The sequence below is a fragment of the Amblyomma maculatum genome, chromosome 1 (genome assembly GCF_055883805.1).
Source record: "Amblyomma maculatum isolate TAMU_Amacu chromosome 1, ASM5588380v1, whole genome shotgun sequence".
Taxonomy (NCBI): domain Eukaryota; kingdom Metazoa; phylum Arthropoda; class Arachnida; order Ixodida; family Ixodidae; genus Amblyomma; species Amblyomma maculatum.
Window position 1 is genome coordinate 11,364,873 of NC_139344.1, and position 13,571 is coordinate 11,378,443.

The 13,571-nt window shown below is 45.7% G+C and overlaps 1 protein-coding gene across 1 annotated transcript in view; it reads left to right on the plus strand.

The window, feature by feature from the left end:
- The first annotated feature begins 9,501 nt into the window (after positions 1 to 9,501).
- The window catches only part of LOC146201656 (nose resistant to fluoxetine protein 6-like), a 60,054-nt gene continuing 55,984 nt past the window's right edge, over positions 9,502 to 13,571 (plus strand). Inside the window, exon 1 of the mRNA XM_084583362.1 lies at positions 9,502 to 9,608. The gene's annotated coding sequence lies outside the window, so the exon portion shown is untranslated. The remainder of the gene's footprint in view (positions 9,609 to 13,571) is intronic.

Genomic DNA, 13,571 nt, shown 5'->3' on the forward strand with positions numbered 1-13,571 from the left:
AAAAAAAGCGGCGACACACCTGACAAGTAATATCTGGGAAATACTGAAAGTACAAGGAACAAGCATGCATGCGACACTGTCCGCGTACATGCGTGATGGGTCGTTTGTTTTGAGGAACAAAGTGGAAGCTCAGCGATTAGCAACATCGCACATATTTTCAGGACAGTGAAACGCGAAATGATTACGCATGTATGCGACAATGTCGTATGATGCTGCGCGTGAGAGACTACGCGCTGTGAGTGGAGGATAAAGAACTGCCGCTTTGAAGGCGTGAAGAAAACGCTGTATTTGCCTCCTTATACGTCACCGAAGACATCGCTCTATGTCAGAACGACGTGCACTCCACTACACTGTTTTTTTTTTTTTTTTTTATGCGTTCGCTTCCTTCCTTGATCGTTGATACGCGCCTTGAATGACTCATCTCTCTATTTTTTAGTGATTTTTGTCTCATATGGCTAACAGTAAGAAATATCGGTGTAATCGAGCTTGTCAGCTACCTGTTTTACCGTAGGCGTCAACTGAAAATACTATATACCTCACGGCATCATTTATGCGACCGGTTTGCACAGTGGCACAGTGTTTGATAGCACGCTGAGCCACCACACGCTATCCCCTATACTGCTACCGCAATAGCTTATTGCGCTATATCAGATGTCTGAAAACTCCCGCCGGCACACGCTTGAGTGCCATTCCCTACACGGTACGCTAATTTTTCTTTCTCGCCAGTCTTTTTATTTGACCGAGATTCGCGAACCTCTTCCTCGAGGTTTAGTCCTGCCATTCCGCATTAAAAGAAATGGAAAAGGCCAACCAAGGAGTGCAATCGTTTAAATGCATACTTTGGCGGTGCGGCCCACATCATAATTCAGTAAAAGGACCTTGCGTAAAGCAGCGACTGAATGTAAGTAATCGGAACAAATAGGGTCAAACTGCCTTTGCATATTACCTTATCAGAGATGACGCTGTCATCCTTCGGTTGCGCGGCGCCGCAGATAGGCTTCACGTGCTTGCGGCGCTCTACGAGGTACATTGACCCCGACAGTGATTTTCAATCAACCTTTTTGGGGTTTGCAAGGGCACTCGATCTGTGACTGATCGGTGCCCGCTGGACGCTCCTCAAGCTGAGGCATCGGCTTTGCTAGTCTAGGGTTGCCGTTGGCGGGTACTTTGCGCCAAATGGGCCAGTGTACGGCACTCTTTGAAAATGAAAATTTCACGTTGGCTTCTTTCTGGCTACTTTAACTTCTATTCAGGCTCATTTACTAGTACTTTGTTTTGTTATTTCAGATACAATAGCAAGCAATCGTAGCGACGATATATCATTTCTAAGCTTTGCTCATATGACTCGTTGTCATGGTGCGAGCGCGCGACCTCTCTGTCGGCGCGGATGGCGCGCATCGAGGCAACTAATTACGCGAGGCTAGGGTGTCTACTTGCGCGTGGCGCAACCGGATTCATATGCGCGGTTGCAGGATCCATATGCGCAGGATATGGATCCACATGCCGGATCCACGTGCGGAGGCGCTCTGTCCCGTTCTTCTTTTCTTGTGTGTGTGCGTGTTGTTTTGGCGCCTTTAACTTGTAATGAATAGATACCAACTAGCCCAACAAGAAGTTCTCTTAAGCCACATGCGCGGCGGCTGGATTTGGAACGTCATCATCAGCCGGACTATACCCACTGCAGGGCGAAGGACTCTCGCATATTTCTCCACTTAACCCGGTTCTGTGCTAGCTGCATCCACTTGACCCCTGCGAACTTCTTAATCTCATCCGCCCACCTAACTTTCTATCGCCCCCTGCTATGCTTTCCTTCCCTTGGAATCCAGTTTGTTACCCTAAGCGACCATCGGTTATCCTCTCTTCGCACTACATGCCCTGCCCATGCCCATTTCTTCTTCTTAATTTCCGCTAGAACATAGGTAACTTGAGTTATTTCTCTGACCCACTTTGCACGCTTTCTATCTCTTAATGTTACCCCTACCATTTTTCGTTTCATAGCCCTCTGAGTTGTCCTCAACTTAAGTAGAACTCTCTTGGTTAGCCTCCACGTTTCAGCGCCATAGGTGAGTACAGGTAAGATGCAACTGTTATATATTTTCCTCTTTAGCGATACCGGTAAGCTGCTGGACATAATCTGCGAGTGCTTTTGGAACATAGCGTACATCAAAAATACCTCCTCGGTTATGGTCGCGCATCAGAAGCCAGGGAAGACAGCAAAGGAAGGTCAGACTTTTTGTCACCACCACAACAATTTGACCGGCCGCATAAAATTTCCGACCCTGACGGGGAGGAATGTAGTGCAGCATATACTTATAGTGCAGCACGCTTTTGCATCATCGTGGTTATAAGAAGCCCTCACCACTGAATTTTTTTTTTTCATTTATTTCAATGAAGGGTAATGTAAAGCGGCAACATAACTCAGCAGCGATGCACTTGATCAAACGATGTTTGATTTTCTAGCACGCAACATGATATCGTAAAAGGACACTTTTTGAGAAGGCCCTTTTCCACACTTGGCGCAACGCGCGTTGAAAGGTTTATCGCTCCCAATTCCTAAGGCTGATGCGGAGCGCTTTTGTTTTTTGAACATTACAAAAACAGATCCTCTGGATCTGTTTCGCAAAAAAAAAGAAAAAAAAAAGTGCATTTTTGACTAGAATAGGCCAAAATTGCCCAGGAAAGGACACAATAATTCCATGCATCCATATGTATTTGCACAGAACGCGTAATTTTGCTAAGTACTAGAGGCCGGACGACCAAGAGATCCAAACTTTTCCGTTATTTATTTTTCTTCTTTTGCTGATTTAAAACGCTATTATCTATTGCTCGCAGCAGCTTACCGGTATCGCTCAAGAGGAAAGTATACAACAGTTGCATCTGACCTGTACTCACCTATGGGGCTGAAACGTGGAGGCTAACCAAGAGAGTTCTACTTAAGTTGAGGACAACCCAGAGGGCTATGGAACGAAAAATGGTAGGGGTAACATTAAGAGATAGGAAGCGTGCAGAGTGGGCAGAGAAATAACTCAGGTTACCGACATTCTAGTGGAAATTAAGAAGACGAAATGGGCATGGGCAGGACATGTAGGGCGAAGAGAGGATAACCAATGGTCGCTTAGGGTAACAAACTGGATTCCAAGGGAAGGAAAGCGTAGCAGGGGGCGGCAGAAAGTTAGGTGGGCGGATGAGGTTAAGAAGTTCGCAGGGGTCAAGTGGATGCAGCTAGCACAGAACCGGGTTAAGTGGAGAAATATGGGAGAAGCCTTCGCCTTGCAGTGGGTATAGTCAGGCTGATGATGATGATGATGATGATGATCTATTGCTCGATATTAAGAACTGCATTCATAAGTGCTTCTGTTCTACTTATCTATAAATTTGACACTAGGATCATGTTGCATGGCTGCATTTGGCTGCATTTAGTTCTTGTTCCTTTTGTAATCTGCCCAACTCATCGATTCTTCGCCTAGCTGAAGTAGGAGTTATACAGGAGGCGCCAACAGAGTAGAAGGTAAAGCCACCCAAAGCACAGATTTCTTTTTAACCTCTGCCTATGCCACGAATTGCTGATAGCGTGTGCTTCACGTGAATGTGGGAATCACGGTACTATAAATAGCAGCAAAATTTAAAAATAAAAAACTGCTGCTGTACGCTGTGCGCACGGGAATTTTCCTGGACACACCAGAAAGAGTGCATATAGCGCATATTCCAAAGTGGAAATAACAGGTATGAAGAGCAACACTACATTTAACCTGTCAGCCGACATAGGTGAGGCCACACCTGGTCACCTTCGTACGACGTCGCCCATTCTATTCAAGGTACAGCGGTTGCGTCACCTTGTCCACGAACTGCCTACGCTTTTCGCAGAGTTAGGACTGCCACAAACTTAAAAAAGAAAAAAAAAATGAAGGCCTTCTTTGTTTTCTGTGAATAACGGGACGCGTTGTTGTGACGGCTTTGAAATAAGGATCGAGAGACTCTGCTTTACTGTAGCTCTCCTTGTATTCGCTTCGCAATCTTCGAGCGTTAGTAGGTTCGTTCGCGCTTTCCGACAGCGAAAAATCCCCGCCACGATGGCGGTGGTGCTGGCACTCTGTCCGAGCTGCTTTTCGCCGGGCAACAGCGATTTGAAGTGGCTGCAGGGAAAGAAAGACTTGGGTGACGCTACCAATGAACTGGGCAGCCAGCTATTGATAGCACTTGGAAATTTGTCTGCCACATATGCCACTATATTTTGGGAAAAAAAAAAGAGGGAGGGGCTGCGCGAGCATTGGATCGTCAAGTTTTAGCTGACGCGAAGGTCTGCTAATATCTTAATATCATATTTAACTTGATTCGCAGTTGCAAAATCTTAAACAATGCTTGCTTCCGAAGGTAACGAATGATTTCGAGCCAAAGAACAAGACAAATGGTTCAAAATGAGAGAGCAGAATCTAATAAAAATGTCCGAATATTCTTACCAGGCATGAAATATAAGAACAAATGCAGCAGAGGTAAGCAACTAAGTAGGCAACAATCGGCATCAACGAAAATATAGAAAGCGTACTCAATGAGAGCAGGTGAACATTCAGTGTTTACTAAAATTTCGCGCTGCTGCAGTAATAAGGGTCGAACCGACCCTTCTGAAAGCATTAGTGCTTCGTCAATTAGTGTTGCTGGCGAACATGCTACGCGAGTGAATTAAATCATCATATATTGAAATAGGACCGCTGTAATTACTCGTCACTTTAGTAAATCTCGTCCCAATCAGAGGTCCAGATTGTGCGGAAGGACACAGCGGAGCCCGATTTCGTCCTTTCGAATCAGTGCCAACGTATAGTACTGTTAACATTATTTATTTCGAAAAACACGACACAACTAACAAAGGAAGATCAGCTGGCTCTGGCTCTACAAACGGATGCCGACATATGGTCATACAGTAGTAAGGTTGAAAGTTGGGCGAGTTGAATTTCTAGACAAGGGAATACATGCACAAGCGCATCATCGATTTCTTTAACACAAAAAGAAGTGGCTTATCTAGACCGCACGTGGAACTGATCTCTTCCCTCGATTCCTTCTTTTTTAAAAATTGTCATTTGCTATTGTGACTATGAAGGTCCTTGCTTTTGCACCTCCTCTTAGTTAATAAGCACCCCCACCAGCTGTCTCGAGCCCTAGCTACACCTTTCTTGGTGCTATCGGGTTTATTTTCTTTTGTTTTTAGTTTCATGAGGTAGGTATTTATACCGCGGTTTTCAATAAAAGCTTTAGTTGCGAAAAAGCGCTCGTGCTGTGTCCTTCTATGGTCCTCGTTTTTTGAGCTACCTTCGATATGAATATGGTTATACTTTTACACGTCCAGTCCAAGTTTAAAGAAAGGCCAGGGCCCGCTTGCACAAAACAATCTTGACTGTCTTAGCTAAGTCCAGACTTAACTGGAGTCTTAAGAATAGGCCACTAGCATGGCCGCTTAAGACTGGAGTCAAGACTGGGCTTCAGTCCTGACTTGAATAAGTCGCTTGTATGATTACGACTCTAGTGCTGTCTTGGTTAAGACACAAGGACGCCAGGTGTCTAAGTAGAGAAATTAGGGAAATACAGGGATGCGCTGGCACTGTCCCTGCTGTAAGATGTACACATTCCGTCAATTTTGCGTTGTGTAAAATCCGTGCCATTACTTTTTGCGGCTTAAGATTGTGTTACGAGGAAAAATGCCCCAAGTGGTTGCTGAGGCCGTTCTGAGAAGCCACTCTGGTGAACATGAACCCGAAGCGTTCGACGTTCGGAACACGAGCCGTCTTAAATAAGCTTGGTCTTTCTAAAGACACCATTTAAGTCTGGACTTAGCTCGGACTTTATCGTGCAAGCCGGCCCAGGTTTCGACACATGGGTTATTTGGGGAGTATCGCAATTACACAATCGAAGGGTTCGGGCTTTGTCTAGCCCGAGGGTTCGTCGGCAATTTCTAGCAAAAAAAAAAAAAAAAAAACCGCTGATGATGTGACTTAGGGGGTTGATCTCTGAAAGTAGCACAGAAATGTGGTGAAAGGAAGAAAAGAACGCCGGCGATGTGCGGAGCATAGGTGACATGATGTCTCCTCGGAGCCGACATGTTTATACAACCCTGCATGAGGTCACTCGCTGCTTCCAGAGCGAGCTTTTCTTCTTCTTTTTTTTTTTTTTTTTCAAAAGGATTGATACGTCGTGACCTTGCAAGTTAGGGCAAAAAGCGCATTTACACCTTTGAAGAAGTTAGACTGCCACCTTCATACGGCCGCTTTTCTCCTAGCTTGAAGTCGCTGGAAGTAACGTTAGCAGCCATGGTTACTCGTAAATAGCAGAGTTATACCGCGAGTTCAAAGATTCAGAGGACGAACACTCAGGCGCAAACAGGCGGCATACTCTGTAGAACCGATTTCTTCCGAGTATAGTTCGCCATTTTCAAGCTATATTTGTTTCACGGTTCTTGCCATCACGGTGCCTTAAATCTCATTGATTAACCAACTTATGAGATCACGCCATCGATTCTAAGATAATCAAACCATATCTCAACAGGTCTGTAAATTTGCAGCTCGTAGTTGATAGCGTGTCACACAGCGTAAACAATTCTGCATTCGTATATAATCTTGTTCAATCTTCTTGAACAAAGCTCTAAAAACAAAGAAAAAAAAAAAAAAGGCGAGTGGTTATAATCCTCGCGCAATCATCACTTTCACTCTGGGCGAGTGAAAATGCTCTTGAGCGGCCTTTGGTGAGTGTCGCTCTTTTTCTTCGTTATACCCTGTCCTCAACCACGGCCAGTTCTGAATGGCCCCTACGCTGCTCTTTATTTATTTTCTTTTTACAGGAGGAAAGAGCATTGTCCTCGAGTGTCCTTGGCAATGCGTTCTCTCACGGTCGCTGCTCTCAGGGCGCGATTTGTTTCTCCGTATACTGTACAGTGAATAATAAACAACAAAAAAGAAAATATACTGTTAAAAGCTGGAAGCTCACGCTGTCCGGACTGGACAGAAAGAGGAGCGGCGATTAAGATCTGCTCGCTAAAACAGCCAGCGAAAAGAGAAGGTCATGCAGTGAATGAGCAATCTGCTCACGGAGCATCGTTTATTTTTTTGTTCTGCTGCTCCTAATATAGAGAAACAACTACAAAAGAACAATAAACAACACACACACGAAAAGAAAAGAAAACCGCTAAACAGGAGCGCAAAAGATGCGCGAGGTGATAAAGGTGTGCCGTGATTAGGAGTCGTCGCCTGCCCCGTCTTGCAAGCTTCGAAAAGCTGCGGAACCAGCCTTTCCCACCGAGCGGAATTTCCTACCGTGACATCGAGCGAATGCGGGCAATGTACGGGGCGTGCGGCTCCGAAGCAGCGGTGAGAAGAACGGTGATTTGGAGTTCCTTCTTTTTCTCTTCTTTAACGCCCGGGGAATTTCCTGCTGGGCGGTAGTTGACCGGCCGTACAGATACTGTACCGTGAGGAATGACGCGCCCTATTCTTTTCCCGTTCGTGGCCTTCATCCTGGGTTGTAGACGCTTCGGAAAAAGAAAATGTATGGAGAACAGTTACGTGAGCACGGACTCTGTGGCGTGGATGTAACCGTATGAAGCCGCGATTTTGCAGTGGGAGTTTCAAATGCGTACACCGATCGAGGTGCATTCGGTACCAGTCGACGACGCGATCGAGTCGGGAAAGTCTCCTCTTATGGACAGCATAATGTTTTTCCAGGAATAAAAAGAAAGCGAACGAAGAGCGACAGTCACGCAAGGCGGGGAGGGGTTTTACTTGTCACGCGAATGCGATATGCGCCAGATAGTGCGACACGCGGCTAGAATCATATCCATAGAGCTGGGCATAAACTGTTGCTCTGACCGCCGACGCAAGTCTACAAGTCTAATCTGGGCCTGTCTCGAGATCTTTCACTCGCGTCTCGCGGAACATTTTTCAGATATATTGATACTTCGAAGAATTGCGTGTGCAATTTATGCTTACGTAGAGGTTGACAAGGCAGCTAAAGTCGTGCCCATTAGAGCATTCACCTTTGCCCATTTACATCCGCCCGGAAACCAGCTATACAATATAAGCATCCGTTCCTTTGAGACAAGGCTTCGTGGCTGCTTCATTGATATACTGCTTGAAAAGTGTAAGGCCATTAAACGAAAATGTCTCTGCGTGGGCACAGAACGAAGCTGCCGGTTCCTGCAGCTAACCGTGTACGACACAATGTGCATCGGCTGAGAGGCTGTCACAGCAACGCCCCCTAGCAAGCAGTGAGTGCAGAGAATGTGCCCTGAGAGTGGTTACGCGTCATCCAGGAGGCTAGAAGTCTTGGGTGATAGTGAATAATAATTTGGTATAAGAGACAAGCCATTTCAAAATGATTAGCAGATTATTTGGTTTCGGGAGCATGTATAAACGAAAGGGTCCCAGGATTCTCGTTAAGACCCTCTTAAATGCATGCTCTGTCTGTGATTGCGTCACTGTTCGCGCTGGTTATTTTACGCGAGAATGGTGAGAACACGGCGTACAGAAACTCCTTCCGAAAACTTCCTGCCCCGCCGCGCAGGTACAGTGGTTAGAGCGCTTAGCTTCTGCGCCTAAGGATGCGGGATCAAATCCCGGGTGCGGTGGCCGCTTTTCGATGGATTCGAAAAGCAAGGCGCCCGTGTGCTGGGCGATGTCAGTGCGCGTTAAAGAATCCAGCTGTTCGAAATTTCCGGAGCCCTCCACAACGGCGTCTCTCACAGCCTGAGTCGCGTTGGGACGTTAAACCCCACAAACCAACAGAAATCAGTCACTTTGTGACGGTAAATGCCACAAACTAAACCAAACCAAGCCAAAAGTTCCCTGCTCATCATTGATTGCTTCCGAAAGCACCTGACCGACAGAAAGGAATCTGGGCTCGCCAAGTGGGTTCACACTCCGCAATCATACCTGGCCGAATGAGCGGCCAGTTATACATCCTTTTGACGCGTGCATCAGCAAGCCTTCTAGGGATCGGTTGCGCATGTTCGATGCAGATTTGCTAACTGAAACGCGCGACGCAACACCAGTGCATGTTTCCAAGTATAGTGTGTCATTCTGGTTTGCCGCAGTCAGGATGAAATAATCGGCCGGCACAGATTTCAGTAAATATTTTAGTCCTCTAGCTTCATGAAATATTGTCTAGAACCTTTGTAATCTTTATTGGTGTCAACAACCGCTGGCATGCAGCTTTGTCATTCTGGCTCGTAGGGCTCAGAAAGATATTGCGCTCTTCGTTCGCAGTCAGTGTTGCCTGGACGCAGCTTTCACTTCTTTTGTAACGCATTATAGGTATATGCGCCGCTGAGATTTATGTCGAAATAATCGCAACCACTCGCGTATGCTCCCAAATTGTTCCCGATTGCTTTAGTCACCCTTGGCGGCTTTATCTAGATGTTTTGTCGACGACTTTTAAAGTGAGCGCAGCCGGGTGCAACGGCCATTCGTTGTTGGACGAGGGCCGAGCGCGCTGGCTGCTATCGCCGCCGCCGGGTTGCTTAGTCTTCTTGCGGGCCTAAGTCAGTCCAATAAACAGTTCTTCGAGTACCACGCCACTCTCTTCATCTGTCGCCTTCAGCACTGTCACCCCTTCGTGACGATATTCTACAGGTAAGCACAGCTACCAAGCGTGGAAAAAAGAAATCAGTAGTGAATGATAGAAACTGCAGGAGAACCGTAGTTATTTTTTTTTATTTTTTTTTTTTTTTTGCATTTGCTCCAGATCCCGTTCCCTGACCCTTCATCTTTCGACTAACTGTGCTTTTGTGTTTTCTCGCAACCGAGAACATCTTGATTACTCGCCCCAAAGCTTCGCAAGCCTAGGTGCTTCTAGGTGCTTCTCATGGCTCCTATATTTGCGATAAGCCCAGGAGTCTGGTGAAGAGTGAGGAACCAAATTTCGGATGAAAATTATGGTAGTGAGATTGTTTTCTGAAACATACGAATAAAACAATGTTGCTAGATTCAGCGTGCGACGCCGGAAAGGGTGTTTGTCTTCCTCCTTCTTGTGTTCGATTCCTTTCAGTATATATGGATTATGCATGACCTGTTTGATAAACTGCACTCCGTTTGCATGTAGGCCATCCGAGCAAACTATTCAAACTTTATGAGCGCATTAGGTTTCGCATAATTTTCAGCTTTTCACGGCCATGTATGGTGCCTCACAGGCAGTTTTTCACAACTTTCTGTCCTGTTCCGGTACTATCTTTGCAAAGAGTGTGGTTTGTCCTCCCTTGCACAAATGAGATCGCAGGGCTTCCCTGAAAATCACGATTAAGGCACTGAAAAAGCAAAAAGTTGTCTCTTCCTGACGGAGAATTAGAGCTCGAGGGGTGGCATAACTGCTTACCTATACGACTGAGAAGCAAACTGCGCAGCCTATTTGCCTTTGTCAAATACGGCACCTGTCATATTGTTCTCTGCCCGTATATAGCTTTAGGATGTTCTGGTAAAGTGCGAAACCGACATTGGCTTTGACTACATATACTTACTTTCATCCACTCACCGTGCACATGCATGCACGCACATATTCACCCAGTCAGCCAACTCCACTCACTCACTTTTTCGCCTGTTTATCGACTTACCCATCCACCTAATAGCCCACACAACCAGTCAACTAGCAAATCACTCCTTCACTCACCTATTCACCTCCTCACCTTCAAACCCATCTTAGCGCAATCATTCCACTCACTCACTCACTCTCTCACTCACTCGGTTGTTCACTCTCTCACTCAATCACTCACTCACACTCACTCGCTCTCTCACTCACTCGGTTGTTCACTCACTCTCTCACTCACTCGGTTGTTCACTCACTCACTCACCTACTCACCTGTTATATGATTCACTCACTCACCTACTCACCTATTAATTGATTCACTCACTCACCTACTCACCTATTAATTGATTCATTCACTCACTCACCTATTCACCTATTGATTCATTCACTCACTCACTCACCTACTCACCTATTAATTGATTCATTCACTCACTCACCTATTCACCTATTGATTCATTCACTCACTCACTCACCTACTCACCTATTAATTGATTCATTCACTCACTCACCTACTCACCTATTAATTGATTCACCCACTCACTCACCTACTCACCTATTAATTGATTCACTCACTCACCTACTCACCTATTAATTCACTCACTCACCTACTCAGCTATTCATTGATTCAGTCACTCACTCACCTACTCACCTGTTAATTGATTCACTCACTCACCTACTCACCTATTAATTAATTCACTCACTCACTCTGACTCACTCACTGCCCGCCAGGACGGCTCCTCTTCACTGACACACAGGAAAGAGTCGGCACATGTGCTCAGGGCACGCTTATCTTAGACCGTGGTTCAGGATTACTGCGTACACTGCAACGTCTCGACAAGCTCATGCTTAGCGTCGGGGCTTCCCGGCGCCACGCGCACAACTCTCACGCGTTCGTCCGGTGGCTTCATGCCTTATTTTCGTCTTCAAGGACGGGCAGTGCTGCAATAGACACTGCAGATAGGCTGACGGGGAAAGGTAGCTCACGTGTCTCTATTGCGCTCGTTATGAACGCACAGCAGCAGAAATAGCTGAGAGAGAAAAGGTCAGAGCCTGTTTCAGATAGAAGAGACAAAATATCCAAAAGCTAAGGCAAAGCGTGTATTAGTAACACGCAAATAATGATACATCTGTACTTGAAATTATACATCTGAACTGCTTATATAGAGTATATGCAATCGTAAACGGATGAAACGTGGCAACACGAGCCGATGGCCTTCTCATGTGCCTTGTAGAAGCGTTTAAAGAAAAGAAACTGCCAGGAAAAAAAAAATCAAGGGAAAGCTGGTACATCTTGCAACTACTGAGACTCGCGTGGAAAAGGTGCCCTACCCCACTTTGCTTTATTGATATCTGTGCTGCGGCTTTGCACGTATTTTACGAGGAAATCGAAGAAAATATCTTAATCATGCGCCGGCCTAAAACGCTTTCAGACGTTTGCCGTTTACTGTTTTCGCTTCCTGATAGCAGTGCAGAAGGCATGAGGAGCTCACCCCCAACGCACGTGTCTTGTGGTTGGGGGCTCTTATCCAGTGCGGCGCACGCTGAAATCGGATCAGTGGACATGCGTTCTTAGCGTCGCCTTGCTGATGAGCTTTGTCCTAGACATCAGTGGGTATGCGGCAGCTTTTGAAGAGCCAGCGGCAGGCGTCGGTTCGCGATTTGGGCTATCGATAATCGAGGTCATGGTCCTGGACCAATCACGATGCGTGTTCACTTGCGAAAAACTTTTGAGAGCATAACTTCCGATTCGCTCACTTTTAATGGTTCCCATACGACTATTCCCCAGAGAGATCTCCGACTATTCTTCACCTTATTTTCTTTTCACGAAGCTATTGTCAAGTATAATGTCATGTGTAACACTTTGTCCTCTATCCATTCCTTGGTTCTCTCTGGTCATGTAGCACATGAAAAGTAGAATGGGTATACTAAAGGGATCGATCTGAGCCGGTATTCCAAGTTTATGTCGCTATCGAAATTGTCACTATCTCCTTGACCTCGAGTCATCTCATCGGTGGAAACACCGAAACGGGATCACCACCACTTTCGGTTTCGACGTTTCCATGAAACGGGTGAGTCGAGCTCAGGAAGATAGGGACACTTTCGATAACGATGCAAACTTGGCTTAGGGATCCTGATATCAATATCCGCTCTTAAATCTGGCAGCACATTACCTCTCTGAAAAAATATTCTCATGGAACGCAATAAGATATTAGAATGGTACAGTTAAAGGCTGTGCTCACCAGAAAATCTGACGTCGTCGTTGTGAGCGAAAGATCGCGGTCATGGCTCTGGCAGGTGGTATAGATGATAGGTTACATGGCTGTGCACTGATTGGTCGCTGATAGCCATTTGATCCCCAAAGCTTCGGCCTCACCTGAAGCTCAAATAAATTTCCATGACCTCATTCCACCTCAAGGTCATTTGTGGTTGGAGGTGGGCATTTGACCTCAAAACCTTCGCCCTCAATCACCTCAACCTCAAATACATTTCCATGACCTCACTCAACCTCACCAGTTGAGGCTGAGTTGGAGTGAGACAACCTCATCTCAGTGTCCCAAAACAGTACTGGCGACCTCACTCAATTTCACCTCGATCTCATATTGTAAGTTTGAGGTCTGATGCTCGACTTCAAAAGAGAAAATAAAAACAAAAACAAAAAGCCAGTAATCAGTTATGCCCCGAAAATTGTAATAAAGCTTCATTTATCTTGAATTGTGAATCAGCTCTATTGATAAGGGTATCATTACAACTATTATTAGGGCAATATAATGGCGGCTCTTTGCAGAGCGCTTTGCATAACTTAATACAAGGGCTTTAAATAAAGCGAGACATGTGCACCTTTGTGGGGGGAACCTATAAGTACACATTGTTTGCCATCATGCGAAGCTCCTCAGAGTATATTTATACTCCTCTTAATTGCAAAATTACTAAGATTAGTGACTCAGTTTTCATGCGAAAGCATATTGCCGCGAAACCTTCAAAACTGTGTTTTTTAACAACAACCGGCATACAGGAAC